This window comes from Marmota monax, unplaced genomic scaffold, assembly GCF_021218885.2.
Source record: "Marmota monax isolate L192 unplaced genomic scaffold, Marmota_monax_Labrador192_F-V1.1 WCK01_AAM20220418_F8-fsc00131, whole genome shotgun sequence".
Classification (NCBI taxonomy): domain Eukaryota; kingdom Metazoa; phylum Chordata; class Mammalia; order Rodentia; family Sciuridae; genus Marmota; species Marmota monax.
The window spans coordinates 529480-548981 of NW_026693141.1; the positions used below are offsets into that span (position 1 = coordinate 529480).

At 39.1% G+C, this 19502-nt stretch overlaps 1 long non-coding RNA gene across 5 annotated transcripts in view; it reads left to right on the forward strand.

The window, feature by feature from the left end:
• The window catches only part of LOC124099839 (uncharacterized), a 39507-nt gene extending 31063 nt beyond the window's left edge, over positions 1-8444 (forward strand). For 3 of the 5 annotated variants that reach the window (XR_009227864.1, XR_009227866.1, XR_009227865.1), the window contains 2 exons: positions 800-883; positions 5354-8441. This is a non-coding gene — a long non-coding RNA (uncharacterized LOC124099839). Of the gene's footprint in view, positions 1-799; positions 884-5353 lie in introns of all 5 variants that reach the window. The other 2 variants (XR_009227863.1, XR_006854114.2) reach the window with 2 other exon arrangements.
• Positions 8445-19502: the final 11058 nt, after the last annotated feature.

Consider the following 19502-nt stretch of genomic DNA (forward strand, 5'->3'; position numbering starts at 1 on the left):
CCACCCCCACAGATTCTTTTCCTTCCATGAGCCCCATAGTATATAACTAAAACTTTTGTATAGCAAATGTTATTATTTCCCAAGTCTCTGACACCAGTTCACAAATTATGGTGTACAGATTGAACATTTTGTTCTCTGTGTTTATAAGGACAGATTCCTGGTGGTTACACATTGCACAATGGCTTATTTTAACCCATTTCCTAAATGGAAAAAACAAGTTGAAGCTTTGGGAGGCAGTCACATCATTCTGTTCTGCAACACTTGAGCATCTAGTTATTTGAAGTATCTGTGATTGTTAGTGTACAGTGAGAGAAGAGCCTATTTCTCTTCCACTACTGCTTTCAGAGGTGCTGATGTCAGCCAGGTGCTGTGGCCCATGCCTGTAATTCTAGTGACTCAGGAGGCTGAGGCAAGAGGACCACAGATGTGAGGCCAGCCTCACCAACTTAGCAAGACCCTGTCTCAAAATAAAGAATAACAGGAGCTGGGGATGTAGTAGAGTACCCTGTATCCATTTTCCAGTACCAAAAACAATACTATTGTCTCTCCTTACTCTCTGCCTTGGATCTACCATGGGTAAATCAATGGCTTTTCAGTCACATTTCTTTCTCTTTTAGGTATTCGAACAGTCTGATTTTTTAGGTACTAAAATCCACTTTCCAGTTTAAAACTTTAAATGTAATACATTTCAAAGTGCTCCCGTTCCCTGAATCTAGAACTGACATGGGGTAAAGAACTTAGCAGAGGAGGGTGTGTGGTCTTTCCTTCACTCTCCTGCTCTTTGCTTTCTCCTTCCCAGCTCGTCCTGCCGAGGACGTCTGTGGTCATTCCTGGTACACTGCTGGAGTATCTCCTTGGAAGTTTGGAAGAAATTAGGCCTACAGTAAGTGATGTGAAGATGCTAGAAATTCTTTGACAGGGATAGGAGTCAAGAGGCTTAGAGAGGTAGGCGTGTTAGAACTGATTTACTATGCAACTCCAAAGAACTACCGTGTGATGACGTTTCCCAGGAAGACGCAGAGGACCTTTTATTCATTCTTTCATAAGGAATGCATCCATGAGGAGGCAACGGCTTCTGAAGATACTCAGGGTTGTCTGTCCCATGGAGGCCAGTTTTTTATTCATTTAATATATTTATTTATTGGTACTAGGGATCGAACCCAGGAACTTTTTACCACTAAGCTAAGCTACATCCCCAGCCTTTTTTTTTTTTTTACTTTGAGATAGGTTCTCACTCAATTGCTTAGTGCCTCACTAAATTGTTGAGACTGGCTTTCAACTTGTGCTTCTCTTGCCTCAGCCTCCTGAAACCCTGGACAGACACTGTCACCACACCTGGCCCATAAGCTAGTATTGACAGGAGATAGCCCTGAGCAGCTGGGCTCACTGGTGTCAATAGAGATGATATTTGGAATTAGACACAGGGGGCAGCATAAAGTGTCAGAAAGAAAGTTGGTTCTGTGGAATGAATTGTCTTAATTGCCACAGTAAACCTGAAGGAAGACAGGTGGATGTAAGTATCCTAAGGGACAACAAAACAAGGCCAGAGTGACAACTGTTGGACTTTGACTTCATTAATCTGTGACAAAGGTGAATAAAAAAGTAATATCTTCATAGCAAGATATATGGGTATGCAATAAAGTATTGCTTAATTTATATTTCTAAACAAGATAGAGTGAGTCAGCACCACAAATTAAAATCATGGCCACTTGTCCAGTTTTGATACCTGAGTCAGTTTTCAGATTTAGAATGAACTGATTGAAAGGCCATGTCCCCCTTGAGGAAGTTCCCTGCAGCATCATTGCAAGTAGTTACCATAACTATTCATGATCCTTCCTCAAAGGGCCAATTGCCATTTATCCAGAGTAAGTTTACACTGGGAAAAGTGAATACCCAGGCATTTTTAGGGACATGAATAAGTTATCATGGATACCAAGTGACCCAAAACAGCATCAATCTCCTAATTTGAGTGGGGATGTTTAGAAATCAAGTGATAAATTGAGTCTTAGCCCAAATCATATGCCTTTGGACTTGTTACAACTGAAAGAATCTTTCCCTGGTTTCCAGTGGAAAAAGTTAAGTAGAATCCCCTAAAATGCCTCTCTGATCTCCTTTCCTGGGCAAAGGTAGTAAATTTAAGCCATAAAGCATCCTGTTTTGTGTCACCTTCAGAAACTAAAAGAATGCAGGAATGAACTAGGCCTAGTGGCATACCCTTGTAATCCCAGTGACTCAGGAGGCTGAGGCAGGAGTATCTCAAGTTCAAGGCCAGCCTCAGCAACTTAGCAAGGCCCTGTCTCAAAACAAAAATTAAAAGAGCTGGGGATTTAACTCAGTGGTAAAGCCCTTCTGGGTTCAGTCTCTGGTACCAGAAGAAGGAGAAGAAGCAAATACAATTGACTCAATAAGTGAGGTTAAATCTATACTTCTTTAGGACAATGCAGGAGTTCTATTCTCTATGAATACTCACTCAATTTACCAGGGGTCCTTGCTTAAACTAGGTAGATGATAAACAATGACAATAGTCCTTGACCACCTGGACATTCTGGCCATTGACTCACTATTTTGATGACTCTACTGACCTGGTAGCAGAAAGAGGCTAGAGTTCTGAATGCCAAAGAAAAATGTTTGTACCTCAGATGATGAACACCAACACCCAGATGATGGGGAGAACCCTTACAAAGACTCCGAGACCTGACACATCTATGGAATTTTAAGAAATACAATATCCTAGCCCAGGAGTTGGCAAACTACAGCTCACTGTCTGTTTTTTTGTTTGATCTGCAAGAATAGTTTCTGCATTTCTACATGGTTGAAAAAAATCAAAGGAATATTATTTTGTGACATGAAAATTATTTTAAACCTTTACACAATAGGTTAAGTATTACAAATGAAGTCTTGTAACACAGCCCCATTCATTTGTTTACATATGGCTGCATTTGAGTTCCAACAGCAGAGTTGAAGATTGCAACAGAGACCATATATGGAACTCTCATCACAAAATACTGCTGCTCAGTGAGTCTTAGCAGCATTTCATATGCCAAGCATATTTGTTTTATTTTCATTTTATTTTATACTAACAGTACATATCCTTCAAGTCAAAACAAGAAAAATAGACTTCATCCAGGTACTGTGGCACACACCTATAATTCCAGCAACTAGGGAGGATAAAGCAAGAAGATCACAAGTTCAAGGCCAGCTTGGGCAACTTAGCAAAACCCTGTCTCAAAAATAAAAAGGCTAGAGGTATAGCTCAGTGGTAGAGCACCCCTGAGTTCCTTCCCCAGTACTGAAGAGGAGGAAGTAGGAGGGGAAGAGAAGGAAAAGAAAAAGAGGAGGAAGAAAAAGAAGGAAAAGAAAAGTAGACAACTTCAGATGTTGCCGTTTTAACTCACTGCAGCATGTGGCTTGTTATTACATTTGATGGGGAAGCATGCATTTATTATATATTGACATTATAACCATGCTAAAACTGTATAATATGTCAACATCACCAGGCTAAGCACTCATCACAATGTTTCCAACTCACAAGGAAGAACAGGCAGAAAAATTTGGAAGTTTAAAATGGCATATCTCATTATAGGAGGATTTCTTTACAAGAATTACAAATGTAAATCAGGCATGTAGGTGCACACCTATAATCCCAGCGACTCCAAATTCTGAGGCAGGAGGATCACAGGTTTGAGGCCAACCTCAGCAACTTAGAGAGACCTCTGTCAAAATAAAAAAGGCTGGGGATTAGCTCAGTAGTACAGCACATCTGGGTTCAATCCCCAGTACCAACAACAAAACAGTCACCTTCTAGATAGGTTGGTCGACAAAGATATTTTAAGAATCAAAAGGCACCAGGAGCAGTGGCCCACTCCTATAATCCCAGCAGTTTGAGAAGCTGAGGCAGGAGTATCACAAGTTCAAAGCCAGCCTCAGCAACTTGGCAAGGCACTCAGAAAGTTAGGGAGATTCTGTCTCAAGGAAAAAAGGGGTAGGGATGTGGCTCAGTGGTTAAGTGCCCCTGAGTTCAATATCTGGTACCAAAAGAGAAAAAAAAAAAAGGTGAAAATAGTTGCTTGGCTCAAGAAAAATCAAGTATTTGAAACTATTTCCCATTTAAAAGGTTAGTTAACCCACAGATGTAGTATCAACTTCATTCCTTACAATCACCATTAGTGAATTTTCAACATTCAAGTCAATTCAACCAATATTTTATAGACAATGTACTGGTAAATGTGAAAAAATTAAAAAATAGTGTTGAAATGTGGCCCTAAAAAAGAGCACTCACCTCTGAGTGGAGAATGTGGATGGCCCTTATAACTAGCTGGCCCTGAATTCTTTGACCTTTGACTTTAATGTCCTTCTTCAGTCTTTTTCATGTACACACAGACAGGGCCACTCCTGTCGTATTATTCTCACCCACTACTCCTCCATCACTAACATTTATAATTTTCTAGGGGAAGATGCGTAGTGTCTCACTGGAGGGTTCTTCTGCCCAGAGGAATCTGAGCCACTCCAAATACCCACTCTAAATCTTAATTTTACAAATAATTAATCTGCCCTAAATCTTAATATCTCAAATAATTAACAAATAATAAAACACAAACACTCAGAAATATGTTTACAAAAGTGAAGCCCCTCATAGATCTAGTCCACTTGGGTTCTTAAACTAGACAAAGACAAAATGGCTCTGGTGGCTTATTTAAGGGGGTACATCAAAGGCAGGGGTAAGGTTTCAAGAGTGAAGTCTTGCTTTGTGATGTCTTGCACTGACATCTTGGCAGGTCACACCCATCTCGAGTGCTGTGTGGGATCTAAGGAAGAGCTTGAGGGGGTGCTACAGGGAGTTCACAATGCCAGATCTGTGATAGTCAAGCCAAAGTGACTCCATTTTGTTTAGTAACTCCATTTTGTAAAACAACCATGCCAAGTGGAAGGGTCATGACCAGGGCAAGATGTTCTTTTCCTTTTGCTATAGAAACCTTTAAGAACACAGAACTACCTAATGGGGCATTGTTTCTGTAACTGGGGTGGCTGGGCTAACTGTGATTGGCTAAGCGTCCCTCTGCCTGACTGCACTCTCCCACTTCTCTAACTTGGCTTGCTTGCATTGGCTGGACCCCCAAACATCCCTGTTGCAGTGAAGCACCCTTGCAATTATTCAGGGCTGATCAGGGGAACAACTTTATGTTCTGGTCAGCCGCCACTGGTGTGCTTCAATAAAGGCTTGATTTGATTATACGTGAGTGGTCTGGAAGTCAATTTATGAAACCCAAGGACGAAGCCTTAACTATAACATCTGGGGGTTCATCCAGGATCCATTTCTTCCCTACCCTCATGTCAAATTTGCCTCCGATGACAGGCCTTTGGACCTAGGCCCCGGAGTAGAGGGGAGCTCCTGAGAGACATTCCTCAGCCTCGCTCCGCGGGTGATTCCAATCCGTCCTAGGACGCTGAGAAGCCTTCTGCTGGCCTGTCAGATCTGATGAGTCAACTCCTCTGGGGACAAGGTCAGATTGGACGCAGTTGTGTACACCGAGTACTAAGACAGGACACGACATTGTCACTGTCTCCCTGGAGGCCTCCCTGTGGGGCCTCATCTGTTCCTGGGGGCAAGAGGAGACGTGGTCTCTGCCCCACTAGAGGTTTCCCTGTGTGACCTCACCGATTGTTTTTCCTGTGTCTGACTTGTTTGCTGTTTGTCATTTCTTCAGTGTCTGTCTATCTTGCCGGCTGTGTCCTGTGTCTATCTTGTTTGTCTAGCAGTGTGTTGTGCGGGAGCCTTTCTTATTTTCATAACCACTCTTCTTTCATCAGGACTCCTTCACTCCCCCGACATTATGGGACAAGGAAGTTCTACAGAGAACTGGCCTCCCTAGGTCACATCTGACTCTGGTTTATGTCTTTGTCAGTGTCTTTGTCTGTTGGTTTGTTTTTGTTTGTCCCCTTTGTGTTCTGTGTTAATTTCTACCTTAGTTTGTTTCTAATGTTAATGGTTACAAAGGTTTTAACTGTGCTCACTAAAGCTTGCATTAAAATGTAAAGTGCTGTCAACAGACTAAAAGAATTGTCAAAAGTAAAAGCTAAAGGTAAAAAAGGCATTCCAGAGATTGCCTTCATTTAGGAACTGGGCCAGATGGTCAACAGGGTACATCATGTCAGTTCCTATAGAGGACAGATTAAAACTGAAGTGTTTTATACAATTATTATTCCTGAATTGTAAAACAAAGCATAATTTTGTCTAGGAAATTTGGCTTTTGTTTCTCAGTATTTGCAAGCATGTATTAACTCCCAACTATTAAAAATGATCTATTTTTCAATGTCAGGCTAAAATTTGGTGGCCACTATCCAAGAAACCAGAAAAAACAGTTTGAAATGGGACCCCCAACCTGGGGGACTCTCCCAAGGAGACCAATGGAGCTGTGTCTTTGGGAAATTCTTTCTGGGAAAAATAAGGCCCCTTCATTTGTCTATGTTCCCTTAACACTTTCCAGCTTTGATGAACAGGACAACCTCAGGAAAAAGGTCAGAAAGGCTTTTAAAATTCCATATTTGTTAAATTCATGATTTTGATCTGACATTTTTAGGTTAATATGTTTTTCTGATTACACTCTGCTTTATTCTAAGGCCAATTTAACAAGGGTTAACTCTCAATCTAATATGTTTTTTTAAAAAATAAACTACAAGGCTTTTGTTTGTCTGTTTGCTTTGTGTGGATACACCGGTGTACTGTCCATCTATATGTATTGCCATGTCTATATATATTTGGTACCAAAAATTGACATATGAGCTCATAAAAAAATGGATTCAAATACTTTTGTTTAATGTGATTTAAAAGGTTCAATTTAAATTAGGAAAATAAATAAAAGTAAAAATGTCTTTAAAGTTACTAATGCACAATTTTGTTTCTAGGTGGTTAAATAGTTCTTAAAATGTTAATGTCTATAAAATGTCTGATATCCATTGTCTCTAAATTACTAATGCTATTCAATGCACTTGTCTGATACTTTGTTTTTAAAAAAGATATGTAAATTACATCTGAACATTTGTGAAATTAATCATGGATGTGTTTGTTAGAGATATCTGATTGGTTTACAAAGTTAAAATGCTGTTTAATATTATATCAAATACTCTTAACTCCTTAAATTTCATAAGGTAAAATGCTTAAATATTGTTGGCATTTTCATATATTGGTAAATTAAAAAATTTAAAATTACTTTATATTATCACAAGAACAAGGTTACTATAAATTAAAAGTCCCAACAGGTACAATTCTACATAAGGAGTCAAGAGGTTTCAACTGCATTTCAATTAAAGTACTGTAAATAACAAAATATTTTATCTTATTAAAATTGATTAATTTATCTAAATTCAGAAATTTATAAGAGTTGTTTTAAAGTACAAACTGAAAGAAGGTTCAATGGATTAAAAATTATTAAAAGGTTCTAAATATAAAAATATATTTAGTAAAAAAATGTTTCCAGGTTAAAAAGTCTTTATGTGGTAAATTATAATTATAATACATCTAAGTAAATAATCAAAGGGTTCTAATTAAGTAATATAAAGGTCTATAAATAAAAGATAAATATTAAAAGGTTTATATGTAACTAAGTTGGTTATGTATGTAACCCAAATAGTTAAAACTATTCAAGGTTGGTTCCCTAAGGACAAATATTAATGTACTGATATATTTATATATTAAAATGACAAAAACTTCTAAAATATTAATTACACTGTGTCTGTTAAGTTTTATTCTCTGGAGCAACTAATCTTGGAGAAATTAAGGTTTGTACATCTGTGGTTAAACAGCGTTATTTTAAAGTATTGTCCTACATTACAGAGTCTAGATTTTTCTTTAAAAGCTAACCTTGGTTAATATAAAAACATCAATAAAAGTGTGGTACATTACTCTTCTTTACAGATTAAATGTATTCATATCTTTCAGTTATACAAGTCTTTAAGGTAAAAGATTTAAAATAACATTTTATCTGCCGCAGTCTGGCTGGGCACAATCAGGAGCCACTTGTCAAAAGAAACTAACTTTATTTTTAGAACCACACACGCCAAACAAAACAGCCTCTCAGGAAAAACCCTCAGAGCCTCAACTGCCACCACCGGCTTTCCACAAGCCTCTCTCTCCCACACAAGCTTCTCTCCACCTCCCACAATCCTCCTGCTCTTGAGGCCGATTGGCTGGGTCATGTGGGCGGAGCCAAAAAAGTCCCCCAATGAGCATCTCCGTGGTCTGAAAGGGCAGGGAAACAGCCCAATGAGCATCACCGCAGAGGAGCCAATCAGCTAGATGTTGCTGGGGCCGAGGAGCCAATCAGCTAGATGTTGCTGGGGCCGCTGTGAGCCAATCATCAGCCAGCAGCTGGAAGTTTGCTGGCAGCTGGAAGTTTGCTGGGGCCCCTTTGGCTGTGGCTCTCAACATTATCAAGCTGGTGTTCTCCAAACTAAAGTTGTCTGTAATTGTAATTTTAAACTTATAAGGATAATAGATGTATTGGGGATTTATTTATATTATTTGATGTTTTGTAACCAAACCGTATGTTACCTTTTACATTGGGATATAAAAATTTAAAGGTATTTTAAAAAGTAATGAGAGCCTGATCTATTTAAAGGTTAATATTGTAAAATATTTTTTTGCCACTTTTCCACACAAAAGGAAAGTTAAGAGCTCTCAGCCTTTTCTTGATTCATGTTTCAGATATATGTCATATTGTGTTAGCTAACATTCATACAGACTCAACTGTAAACTTTATAAAATGTTATCTAAAAAGAGAGATAAAGATCAGCTTCAGAACTAGAACACTTTACCTAAGATTTGTAAAAAGCCCTGCCTTACTTGAGATAAGGCTCTGCCTCCTACCTTACAGCATGTCAGAATGACTTCAAAGTAGGCCAGACTTCAGTTGATTTAAAGTTATATTCAAAAGATTGATTTTATTATAAAGATTACTGTTTCTCAAATAGAAAATATAGTGTATAACTAAGCCAGGTTTCAAAATTATATACAAGCTAAATATGTTTTGACTATTGTTAATTTTACTTGTATTTTCATTACAACTGAAAGGAAAGTGACCACGACACTTGGAGTGACCAAGAGATCTTTATTGTGGCAGTGTCTGATTAACAGAAAAGGAGGAGAATAGAAAAAAGAGAGGGGGGTCCAGCAGAAGAGAGTTTTTATAGCCAAAATCAAATGGGGTCTCTGGGTCTGTAAGCTGCCTTGTTGATGTACAGTGATTGGATCATAGAGTAGTTGCTAAGGATGTCATCTTCTGCTTTCAGGCTGACCAGACAGGGGTCAGATGCGGGATTCCATTGCACCAGACAAATGAAAGTCAAGTGTTCAACCTTGAGTAGGGCTGAGTGTTCAGCCTTGAGTGGGATTGAGTGTTCAACCTTGAGTGGGGTTGAGTGTTCAGACTTGAGGCAAATAAGCAATAAGGAACCAGACAGGTGAGGGTCAAGTGTCCAGGCTACCCTGAAGCTAACATTTGTTCAGCCTGCTCTGCAACTAACAATAACTGATGCCTGTTAATGTTTTACAGAGGTAATACTTCATAAACACAACCTAAATTAATTTGAGATATTAAGCCATCATTATATAGACAGATAATAATTAAAAGGGATTAAATTAACTGTAAAGGGGTTAAAGTTATGGCTCAGCAATAGAGTGCTTGCCTTACATGTGTGAGATACTGGGTTCAATCCTCAGCATTACATAAATTATAATATTTTATAATTTTTATATTTAATATTTTTATATTTTTTATAATTTTATATTTTTATATAATAATTATATTAAAAAATTAACTGTAAAGTTATAAACATTAAAGTTAAAGTCCAGCATTCTTAGTTTAAGACTGGTAAAACTGACTTGCTGGATGTTTAAGGCCAAGGCTTAACCATTTAGGTTAAAATAAAGGGGCCAAGAAAACCAATATTTGGCTCTTACCCTCTGAGTCAGCCAGAACCCAGGAAAAGGGGAAGAGCTTTGCAACTCCAGGCCACATAACCTCCCAATAAGGGAGATTAATGAGACCATGGAGAACAGAAAGCCAATGGTGTGCATGCTGCAAAAGAGGAAAGTTTTTGAAAAGGGGATACATGCCTGATGCTTCCAAGGGAAGCCACATGGTCAGCAAGACCTTGACTCATCCTAATGCAGATGACACTAATAGAGCTAAAATGCTGCTCACAAGTTTCCCAAGAATGTCCTCCAAGGAAACTCAGCTGACTCTTACAATAGATAGAAACAAGGTCAGTTTGACCAGCTTGGTCTTAAACCAAAGCACAGCCATTCCTGGGCATTTAACTTAAAATGTACACTTGTGTTAGTATCCCCCAAAATAAGTAAGACTGGAGGCAAAAGAAGAGAGATTCTTAGGCAAAAATGCCCGATAACTATCAATAAAAACTGCCAGAAGTTTTTAGTCAGCTTAATGCCTACAGATATTTCTAACCTCCTACATAGATAGATGTAATCAGTGTTTATTAATATAATTATCTAACTCTAAGTAACAAAGGGATCTTTACATTAACTAACTTAACTAATTTTTGTGTCTACATTCCTGATAACTCTGACAATGTTAAAGATTTATATTCCCTAAAAAAGGGCCTTATTAGGCTTTGTTAGGCCTTGTTATGGGGACAATTTCTCAGGTCTTCCACCTCCTGGTAAACAATTATTAATTTCTATCATTTTCATGATATTCATGGACAGGTTTTCAGATGCTACAACTGCTATTTTTTATTAATCTTATTTCAGTACTCATGTCTTTTTGTTTCTCTCATAGAAGTGCCCATCCCCAGGTGAATTTACAACCTGTTCTTCCTGAACCAGATTTTTACCATGGACTCCTTAACCTACTCAGTTTCTAAAAAGGGACTCAAAACTGCTTGCCCACTGCACATAGCCCCCTCTCAGTTTGAAGCAGCAAGAACAGTCATCGTCCTTTTTTCTTACAGCAGTAGGAGGTCCCTAACATTAGAGGGGAAATTATGGTCAGTATAGATGTTCACCAATATGTCTAGCTCAGGAAGATATACCTGGGGAACTACTCCAAGATCACTCTGGGTGATCTCCAGCTTTCACAACCCAAATTATAAATGGGACAACTCCTTGTTCACCTCAAATTTTGCTTCAACTATGTATCACAATTCATCTATTTCTTCAAACCTACTATTTTGATGGAGTGAAAGGAAAAGAACACCTGAACTTATTAGAAGGCTAGGGCCCACTGATTTACTGACACAAACGGGCTGCCCCCATTTTAGTTCCCCTCCTGGTTGGTTTGGGAATAATTGGATCTACTGCTTTAGGAACTGCAGCTCTTATTACAAGCTCTAAAAGTTTTAAGTCCCTCAGCTGCCTAATAGATATAGACTTAAAAAAACTAAAAAGTTCAATCTCCAAACTAGAGGTTTCACTAGACTCTCTGGCAGAATGACGTGATGGGATCTAGATCTTCTCTTTCTAAAACAAGGAGGATTTTGGCCCTAGAAGAAACTTGTTTCTATGCAAACCATTCTGGGATAATAAAAGACAGTTTGGCACTAGTGTTAAACAGGTTAAAGGAAAGAGAGAAAACACGAGAAGCTTCAGGTGATTGGTTCCAAAACCTATTCTCATGATCCCCTTGGTTGAATACCATGATCTCAGCCGCAGTTGGGCCCCTAGTCCTTCTCCTGATTGGGATTACTGTAGGAACCTGCCTCTTAAAAACCCTCCTAAACCATATATACATAAATGTAGGGAAGGTCAACTTATGGTCTTGTGAATCCAGTATGGTCCCTTAGAAGAATGGGAAGAAACTGAGGCCTAATGATGTGGGGAATGTGATAGTCAAGCCACAATGACTCCATTTTGTTTAATAACTCCATTTTGTAAAACAACCATGCCAAGTAAAAGGGTCATGATCAGGGCAAGATGTTCTTTTCCTTTTGCTATAGAAACCATTAAGAACATGGGACTACCTAATGTTTCTGTAACTAGGGTAACGGGGCTCTGTTTCTATAACTGGGGTGACTTGGCTAATTGTGATTGGCTAAGCATCCCGCTGCCTGACTCTCTGCACTCTCCTGCTTCTGTAACCTGGCTTGCTTGCATTGGCTGGACCCCCAAATGTCCCTTTTGCGGTTTTCGGGCTTATAAGGAGCACCCTTGCAATTGTTCGGGGATGATCAGGGTATCAGCTTTATGTTCTGGTCAGTCGCCACCAGTATGCTTCAATAAAGGGTTGATTCCATTATATGTGAGTGGTCTGGAAGTCAATTTATGACCCCTGGACAAAGCTTTAACTATAACAGACCTATCTCCTCAGGAGGCTACTATGTGAAACAGTCCACACACAGCCCATGGACAGCTAGTGACATTTAACTCTGAAAGTCTTTTAGGCTATAAACTCTTACTATTCTGTATTTCTTGTGCCTAATTGTTTTTTTCTTTACCATCATCGTGATCTCTCCAGACCTTTTGAATGCTTAATATCTAAATCTTTTGCTTTTGTCCTTCTAGCATACACGCAATGGACTAGCAAGGTGACCAAGGACCACTAGGTGGCAACAGAGTCCTAACTAAGCTGTCAGACACACTGGGTCAGGTAAAATAACATTTGTAATGGAAGTCTCATGTTTGAAGGGGCAAGATAAACAAGTGGAATTAAACTGAGAATTAAAAAGCCAGGTTTTTAGTTCCAGCACTCAGGAGGCAAAAGTGGAAGACCAGCCCAGACATCATAGGAAAACCCTATCTTAAAACGAAAACAAAAAGGTTTCAGCAGGGCATGGTGGCACAGGCCTATAATCCCAGTGGCTCAGGAGGCTGAAGCAGGAGGATCACGAGTTCAGAGCCAGCCTCAGCAACTTAGAGAGGCCCTAAGCAACTCAGTGAGACCCTGTTTCTAAATAAAATACAAAAAAGGGCTGGAGATGTGGCTCAGTGGTTAAGAGCACCTGGGTTCAATCCCGGAACCAAAAATATAAAACAAAGGATTCAGAATACTGGCAGATCAGTCCACCAAGGACAAGCTGAGCTTGAGCCCCATGCAAGTGTAAACCAGAGAAGTGGCTGTACCTCAGCTGTGGGGGAAATGACGTGTGCTCAAGTTCATTGTCTACTACCATTTTAGACCTATTCATGAGGTTAGTCTTCCCCAAGATCCTGTCTCAAAATAAAATAAAAAGGACTGGTGATATAGCTCAGTGGTAAAGTTCCCCCAGGTTCAATTCCCAGTACCAAAAATTTTAAAAATAATAAAATATAAAGGGATGGAGATGTAGTTCAGTGATAGAGCATCCCTGGATTCAATTCCCAGTACTGGGGGCAGTGGGGTACGGCAGGAGGAGAAGGTGTAGTTTCTTAATGGCAGCAAGCCTCCAGGAATGCTTTGCTCTTAACTCTTTACTAATACCACTGCTTAAAGTCAGTCTTCTTTTCTCCATTTTTAGGCAGCCAGGTGCTCCAGCAGAAAATTACAAAAGTCCGCACGTTGACTGAGCTCTAAATTCATAATATCTTACTTCAGTGGTGACCACAAGGATATTCAGCTTTCCTTCTTTTCATCTTTAGTTAACTCCTTGGGGAATTTCCCATAGAAAGCAGTTCTGAACTTTTCCAATCCCTATAAACCCTTTCTCACATTTCAGCTCCCCCAACCACAGCAGATGGCCTTACATCCTCCCCTCCCTGGAGTGCTGGGACCATCCATCCAGTAGACAGAGCACATTTCTCCACTGTAGACAGAGCACAGAAACTACTCAGTCCTACGTGGTACACTCTCAAAAGTTGCATAGGAAAGACATCAGAAATTCATTCCAGCTGGAGAGTAAAGAGCTGTAGGCAGCATGGATCTCATCATGGCTCAGGATTTTTCAGCTATCAAAATGGGCAGAATTCTCCATTGACATATTGGTGGTACCTGTCTGTTTTCTTGCACATGCTGTGACACAATACTAACTGCTCAGAATTCAGCTTGACTCAGTTCACAGACCTTTTGAATGCTTGATATCCAAATCTTTTGCTTTGTCCTTCCTAGCATACACGCAATTAACCAAGGACCACTAGGTGGCAACAGAGTCCTAACTAAGCTTACTCAACTTACTCCTCTGAAAGATAAATTACACAGGTGCTACTGCTATTAAGTGTTTCTTTTTAATAAGGTTAACCTGAAGGACAGTGAAGTTCAAGATTTGTCATGCTCACTGGCCACCACATGGTTCAGGATGTGAGCTGCCAAAACTGCAATAGCAAACTGAGATGGATCTGTGAGTTTGCTACTAAAGACAGCCAGCCTTATAAGGAAGGCCATGTGATCCTGGGTGGTACTCTAGTTCAAGAGAGTGAGGGCTTTGAGGAGCATGTGCCATCTGGTAACTCTTGAGGAAAGAGATCAATCCATCTTTTCCCAGGTCTCTTTCACTGAAAACAAAAGTCTACTTACATACACTGTCACCTTAGCATCAGAATCAGATTCATGTCCTGAAGAACAAGAGGTTGTGAGGATCTATGATGGAATCTTTCCTTCTTTTTAATTTTTCCATCAAATAGCAGTGTGTAGAGAGAATATCAGGTCGTTGCTGTTATTTTTTTTCCCTTTTTTTTAAAAATATATCTTGAAGCAGAAGAGTCTTCAGCTCTATGGTGGGCTATGTGAGAAAAAAAGTCTTAGCCATTAAAGTGAAGACTATGTTTTTTTGTAAATTTTGAATGAAGAATAGGTCAAGAGCAGAATTTTAAAAGTATTCGAGCTTCATTTTAAAACTTAAAAAAACAGTTATTTTGTTGCCAAAAGCTCAGTCCTTGTCCCCAATGCTATCCAATAACAAAGTCATGGTTTTGAGAAAAAGGGAAAAGAAGGTTTATTGCTTTGCAAGCAAAGAAGAAACACAGGAGACTCCTATCCAAGAGGCTGTGATTCTGCCCTTCAGCAGGAACAGGGGGCTTTTAAAGAGGCGATTCAAAGGCTATATTCCACATGTTCCATGTTGCAGTTGTAATTCACTTGTTAATTTGGGAGATAATAATTTCTGAGATCTTCTAGTACCATCCCTAAAGTCTGGATTACTTTATTCCTATGGTGAGTGTGTTCTAGGGTGGGGGAGAAAGGTAATCCTGTTTCCCCTGAGATTTGGGAGAGGGAGAGATTAGGAAGGAGCAAGGAGAGAGAAGAGAAAAAAAAGGTCCATTTTAAAAATAAGTCACAGTGGCAGAGCAGCAAGGGCTATATTCAAAGCATAGAGTGGACCACTGTTACAGTTTCACTTGATTTGCTAAGTTCAGAGAAGAGATCCGAATCTGCCCAACACTAAAGGCTCAGTGTTAGCCTGGTTTGAGCTGGCTAGTGTGCCATATTCTTGTTGGAGATGAACTGTAAAACCAGAGCCCATTCTTTTTTTTCAGTCTTGACCCAAAGATTCCACCATTCCTAGTTACTTATCACCACATAACTGGTGTTAATTGGAAACTTTCTGAAATGGGGTAAAATTTCTTGGTTGCCTTTTTTCCATGTAACTTAAGCATAGAAATATAAGTAAGTAATAGTCGTGTGTGTGTGTGGGGGGGGGGGAATTCCACCCTCTTCAATGGAAAGTAATCAAATGGATATTTGATGTCTCCGAATCAACTAACTCCTCTGAAAGACAAATTCACAGGTTAATAATTAGAGTGATTACTAACTCATGGGAATAGGTAGAGTGGTAGCCTTTACAAATCTCAACTGGAAAGACAGTGGTTTCCAACTATTCACTAATTAACAAATTAACATAAAATATACTTTAGCCCATCTATTCCTTTCAATTTCAACTATCCAATGATATTCATTTTATCCCAGTGATTCATGATTCATTTATTCAGTCAATTATTTAATAAATACTTAACTTCCTTTAGAATAAGGACTGTGGCTACCACATATACTACCAAATACAGAAATGTGATAGTGGAGGACTCTTATGCTAGGTAACAAATATTGAAGAAAAAGAATCATTCATCCAGAATTTGTCAGAATCTTGCTCCAGGACTACTGGAAGAGAATTCACCAGCCAGCAGCCACATGCCTGTGTGCTCAGTTGGTATGATCAGTTCAGATACTAAGTGATTCAGATTAATTACTATTATTATTATTATTATACTTACTGTTCTGATTTTCCAATGGTTTTCAAGAGCTGGAGATGTAGCTCAGTAACAAAGTGCATGTCTAGCATGTGCCAAGCCCTGGGTTCTATTCCCAGTACCACAAAAACAAAACAAAATAACAACAAATAATTTTCAAAAGCTTTGTTATCTATTGAACAGATAATGAATGACCAGAAAATACATATATATTCTAGTATGCTTGATGGGTTTCTCTCTCTGATGATGTAAATTAGTATTCTAACATTCATCAGTTTTTCATAAACTAGATTATAATGGAATATCTCCAAGATCATTCCTGAGTAGCTTAACAAAAATGAATTTTTAAAAATGAACTTTAAACCAGGCACAGTGGCATACACCTGTAATTGCAGCAACTTGGGAAGCTAAGGCAGGAGGATCACAAGTTCAAAGGCAGTTCCAACAACTTAGCAAGGCTCTAAGCAACTTAGCAAGACTTTGTCTCAAATAAAAAATAAAAAGTTCTGGGGATGTGGCTCAGTGGTTAAGCCTCTCTGGATTCAATCCCTGTTACAAAAAAAAAAGAAAGAGAGAGAGAGAGAGAGAGAGAGAGAGAGAGAGGGAGGGAGGGAGGGAGGGAGGAAGAGGGAGAGAGAGAGAGAGAGAGAGAGAGGGGAAGAGAGAGAAAGAAAAAGAAAAAGAATTTTTTAAAAATTTATAATACTGTACAATGACCTGTGGTCTTAAAACAACCCCACCAATGTGCTGGCATGCTGTAAGATTCAAATTGAGCCTTCTGTCTCTAAAGCCTAGCAGAACTAACTTAAAGACACATCCTCTTTAAATTGTATAGATTGGATTTAATTTACTGAATTGATTTATCAATTTAATATTAATAAGTTAGTTAAGTTTATTAATAAATTAAACCAATAAACCTGAATTTAATCAGTTGAATTAAATTGTATCCATAAACTGAAGATATTTATCCAAATACAATTAAGTACATCATGTACAACCAGAGAAATGAAAAGTTGTGCTCCATTGTGTAGAATGAATCAAAATGCATTCTGCTATCATGTATACCTGGTTAGAACTAACTACCTAAATAAATAAATAATACAATTGAGAATAAAATGACATAGAACAGATAATATTAACTATATGGTGGGCTTTCAGGAGGAATAGGATAAAACCTGTGTTGTGCTGCCTCCACACACAGAATTGGGATTTATAGGTGGAGAATGCAGCAGGGCATATAAATGCAAGATTTTCCAGAGTTGGAAACTGAATTTCTGCTCACTAAAGGTGTCTGAACATTAGCCAGACCGTGACATTTAAGGTATAGAGAAACTCAGTACTCCTAAGCCCCACCACCATTGACAGTCTGTGACTCCAGTCTGTCCAGCACTGGAGTCTGAAGCTTCTAAATTAGCCATATCCTTTCTAGTGCAGCCTAAAGCCCTCAATCTATTTTAGCCTCTTAGTTCTACATTACTGCCATTACCTTGGCTGCCAGCCCCAGCTCACCTTGTGCACAGAAGCAGAGCAGGCCTCCAGTGAGACCAAATAAACCCATTGCTTGTCAGGGCTATCAGGGATGGTAGAGCTTACAGCTGTGAATGTGCAGCTTTTTTGTTTTTGGCAGTACCAGGGATTGAACCTAGAGCCCTGCATGTACTGGGCAAGCACTGTATCATTGAGCTAACACCCACAGTCCACATAAGCCACCTTCCCTCTAAGATTCCCCAACGCTTTCCTTGATATGAAAGAGAGTGATAAAAATGTGTCTTGTACATTCAGGAAGTGAAAGTCCAAAGACAGAATGCAAAGTCATGGTGTAGGAACTCAGCAGACAAGCACACACTTGATTAAGATTTTATCTGGAAGTGGTAGTGCAAAGTGCAGAGAACTAACTATGCAAAAGTCAATAGAGTTTAGTCCAAAAGTGGAACCAAGCTGGGCCTGGTGGTGCTCGCCTATAATCCCAGCAACTGGGAAGGCTGAGGCAGGAAGACAGTAAGTTCAAGACCAGTCTGAGCAATTTAGCAAGACTCAAACTCAAAATAAGAATATTTTTTAAATGTGGGGCAAGTTGTAGCTCAGTAGTAGAGCACTTCTAGGTTCAATCCCCAGTACAGAAAGAAAAAAAAGTGGAACCTCACAAATGTCTCAAATAATATATAGAGATTAAAGTTTATAATGTTAACCTACACAATAAAAAATAAACAAGTAATTGCTATATAAAGGAAGGTCATTGTCTTTCTTTCTTTCTTTCTTTTTTATTTGTACTGGGGATTGATGCAGGGGTGCTTTAACACTGAGCTATATCCCCAGGACTTTTTATTTTTTTATTTTAAGATAGGATCTCCCTAACTTGAACTTGTGATCCTCCTGCCTCAGCTTCCTGAATCCCTGGGATTACAGGTGTGTGCCACAGGCACCAAGTTTCCCTCTGTATACTTTTGAAAACATTAGCTGTCTTCTTCTCCTTCTCCTTCTCCTTTTAATTTTTAGTTGTAGACGGACACAATTTTATTTATTTTATTTATTTATGTGGTGCTGAGGATTGAACCCAGTGCTCCATGCAAGCGCTCTACCAACTGAGCCACAACCCTAGCCCATTAACTATCTTCTTAAAGCATGAGAGAAACCAATACTCTGTTTCTCAGTCCTCTGATTTCTGCTTTGCCATTTTGATTTATGAATTGTCTGAGAATCAATTCAAGTTCAGTTACATCTTTCAAATAACATTTTCCCCACTTTTAGAAACTGATAGCATAAAGGAAGAGTTTTTAAATATTTGGTGACTTTTGTTGTTGTTGTTTGGTACTGGGAATCGAACCTGGGGCACTTAACCACTGAACTACACTGCCAGCCCTTTTTTATATTTTATTTAGAGATAGGCTTTTGCTGAACTCAGAATCCTCTGGCCTCAGCTTCCCAAGCCGCTGGGATTATAAGGTCCTTGCTTAACATCTGGACAGCGATCTTAAGTGACAATCAACATTTTAAGGATAAAGTTTCACTTCCCACCCAAAGGCCTATCTGAGAAAGGCTCACCACTCCCTCAGACTAACACAACCCTTAACCACCTGCATTAGGACCTGCCCAGCTCTGATTCCTGAGCCTCCCCCATAAAAGTCCCGGAACTCAAGCCTGATTTGCCTCTCTCTCCTATTGAGAGATGGCCTTTATTTGTCAGCTCTGACAAGTAAACGCTCATGTGTATCACTGCCTGGTCTCCGTCTTTCCTGTCTCACTTACCCGTCTCTCCCATGCTTTCCCTTCATTAACATTAATTGATTGCTCAATTAAGGTGGTATGGTAGACAGAATGTTAAGATGGCCCTATGACCTTGGCTAGTATGTGTTACTTTCATGATTATATTGTTTTATATTGAAAGGGTAATTAT